General features: G+C 50.4%; 1 long non-coding RNA gene across 1 annotated transcript; it reads left to right on the forward strand.

Annotated features, from left to right (window-relative positions):
- Positions 1-918: 918 nt before the first annotated feature.
- Positions 919-3,016, forward strand: LOC108406094 (uncharacterized). The gene is made up of 3 exons (XR_001855356.3): positions 919-1,096; positions 1,750-1,802; positions 2,839-3,016. It is a non-coding gene; the product is annotated as an uncharacterized lncRNA (long non-coding RNA).
- The last annotated feature ends 305 nt before the right edge of the window (positions 3,017-3,321 follow it).

Here is a 3,321-nt window from a genome sequence, read left to right on the forward strand (position 1 = left end):
GCCTGGCCCATACAGGCCAAACGACTTCTGACTGCAGGTTTGGAAGAGAAGCTGGGAAGGTGCCTCATTTTCCAGATGTAGGAGTGAGGCCCAGGGCTGAAAAGGAGCTGTTCTCTGTCACCCAGTTAATGTCGGAGTCAGGACTCGAACCCAGGCCCCCAAATCTTCACAGTCCAGCTATCACCACAGCACACAGCCTCTTCGATTGTCCCCCACCCTAGAGAGGACAGAGAGACTGGGGAGCCAATGAACACAACTGAGCCCATGGACTGCCAGCAGAGGGCTAGGCCATTGATCAGAGGCAGTTTACAGTCACGGTCTCTGCACTTCTTGTGCTTGCAATAGCCCTTTCCTGCCTGTGTCCACCTGGGGTGGCGTGCACCCTCCAAGCACCCTGAGTCTTGGGACCCCTCGATGTCTTAGCCTCTTCATCTGTAAATGGCTGTAACTACACGTTGCCCAGGGCTACTGTAAGGATCACTGACAGTAGTCATACCACACCCACCCTCCCCTTGGCGGACACAGACATCTCCTTGCTCCTATTTTGCATCCGAATCACAGAGATGTGACGTTGCCCTGCTGGCTGGTGACACTGAGGTTCCTGACTCCCAGCAGGAGACCCTTCCCTGGCCCTGCTATGGGACCAGGCTATGGTGGGCTGGGTTTTCCCTGTCTGAGAGCACGGGGAATTCTAATAAGAAGCAGAGCTCCAGAGCCCGGGTGCCCTGGTGTCCCCACACAAGCCAACTTGGAAAGCAACTACCTTCAAATCAGACCAGTCATTTTATTTTTCAAAACCCAGATTTTATTTGTGAGGTTCGGTGCTGCATGAGGTCTGTCTCGGGCACTTTGGGAGTTCTGTGCGAGCACCAGGATAACATCATGGTCACGCCTCCCGTGTGCATAGCCATTCAGGCTGTGACCCCCAACCAGTGGCTCTCAGGCAGCTTCTCACATGGGCACCAGAGTATCTGCTTGCTCCAGACATTCCCACAGGGCATCCTGTTCCAGGCAGTCATGCCATGGGCTTCAGGTCAGAGTGGGAAATTTGGTGAATTCTCGATGATACACATGGGAAACTTCAAGCTACTAAAAGGTAAATGTTTAACTTGAGAAACTTATTCCTCACCCCACTGTTCCCCAGCTGGCTGGTTTGGAGTTCGTATCTTTCCCTTAAACAACCTTCTCCATGCTTCGTTCTAGGTCAGCTGGGTGGGTCCTCAGTGTAGCTCATTGCAAACTGGAAGTTTCCAGACATCAGAAAAGTGTTCTCAGCTCACAATCTTCTTAAACTATGTGTGAGGGGGATTCAGCTGCCTAACAGGAAGCTGGTAGTACTTTGGGACTTAGCCGTGGGGTCAGTCTGTTGGGCTCTAATCCCAGCCTTGCCCTTTGCCATGTGACCTTTGGCAAGTCACTTCTCTCTGGGCCTCAGTTTCCTAGTTTGCCCTGCTTGTTGGAGATGAAGTCTGGGCAGCCTGCCTGCTTAGGGTTCATGTGACTCCACTTGTCCCTGAGAGCCTTGACTCTGGAACCAGAGAGATTTTGGATAAGTCACTTAAGGTGCCTGAGTAACATGGCAATGATGATAGTAGAATGCCTACTTCTTTGGGCTTGGGAGCAGTAACTGAATTAATCCATGGAACGGTGCTTAGAACAGTGCCTGGCACCTGGGAAGTGCTCCCTGTATCAGCCATACTTAGGTTACTACACCCAGAGCTGTGTCTTTACTCATCTTTGCATCCTCAGTGCGTGGTGTGGGACTGGGCAGGCGCTGGCTGTGAGGAGGATGAATTAAAATGGTGAGTGAAGAACCATCAGAACCAAATACATGGAAGGGAAGGGGAGGTTCAAGAGGGACAGCTATTCTGTGGAGGGACAAATATTTGCCCTGTCCCCAGCCCTTTGAAGTATCTGAGATGGCGTGGGGACAGGGGTGGAATGCAAATACCTTCAGCACCCCCACCCCACTTCTGGAGCCTCAGGGTAACCTGGCCCCCTTGATTCTGGTCTGTGGTGGCCCACGCACAACCCCGCCTCCCCAACCCAGCCCATCTCGATTGTCCCGCCACTTTCTTTCATCCCATAGTTCATCTTCAAACTCAGGGGAAACTGTAGTCAAAAAAGAAACAGCCCTCCACCGCCCCTCAGCCCCTGGCCAGTAATCTGAGCTGCAGAGGGAAAGGGGCAATTATGGTTTGGGGTTTCTCCTCCTCCTTTTCCAGCTCCTTGACTCACTTCTCATCTTCCTCCTGCCTTTTGAGAACTCCTGGCATTCTAGGGGTGGCTGGAGGTGGGGGGTGCAGCCAAGTCCTCCACTTCCTTCTGAGAGAGGGGAGGGCGGGAGCTGCGGCCCTGGGGGCCCTAGAGCCCCTCTGCTAATCCACAGCCCAGGACTCTCGCCAAGCGCCTGGCAGGCTCACCCCTCTCTCAGAAGGAAATTTATTAGCAGAGGCTGCGGGGAGGGCTGGGGTTACTGAGACTTCATTACTCTTACAAAATACACTATGGGACGTTTACTAGTGTCCCGTGAAGTGTGGCCATAAATCAGGGGCTCCGCGGTGCTTGTCAGGAGAAATGAGGAAAGTGTGTTTGCTCGCGCCCGCAGTGGCCTTGTTGTTGACCCCATCCGCAGCAAGGCCGCGGTGCTGGGCAGAGCCACGCCACCGGCCCCCCTCGGGGTGCCTGCACGGAGGGCATGGAGGGCTGGACACAGGTCTGTTCCAGCTTGCACACGCTGAATGTAAATGCCGTGCAGTTTCAAATCCACACATATCACACATTGAGTCTCTCCTGGAAATAATATTTCCTCTGCCAATTTTATTCTCCTGTCCCTAGGGAACTACAAAACTTCTGCACAGCATGATCCTGTTTCTAATATATATGAAGAAAATACACCCGAAGGTTAACAGTGATTCTCTCTGGGCAGAACAATGACAGATGATTTTTATGAACCTCTTCATACTCTCCCAGATTTTCCACTTTTTAAAAAATAAACCTGAGTGACTTTTATAATCAGAAAAGTGTTACTTCTTTAAAAAAGAAAATTTAAGAACCAACCATGGGGAAATATGCCTATGTTCATGCTGTTTATAAAAATATAAAGCTATAGGCAAGCTAAATGTGTAATAATTATTCCACATTACTAGGACAGAATATCACACAGCCACTTAAAATACTGGTTTTTGAAGAGGTGGGGAAATGCTTATGATTGAATGCTTAGAGAAAAAAGAGGGCCAAAAAGCAGGCCATTCTGTATACATAGGCTGATTAGTAGTATATAAAAATTAAACCTAAGAAAAGGGCTCAGAAAGAAATATT

The sequence above is a fragment of the Manis javanica genome, chromosome 16 (genome assembly GCF_040802235.1).
Source record: "Manis javanica isolate MJ-LG chromosome 16, MJ_LKY, whole genome shotgun sequence".
In the NCBI taxonomy this organism is placed as follows: Eukaryota; Metazoa; Chordata; class Mammalia; order Pholidota; family Manidae; genus Manis; species Manis javanica.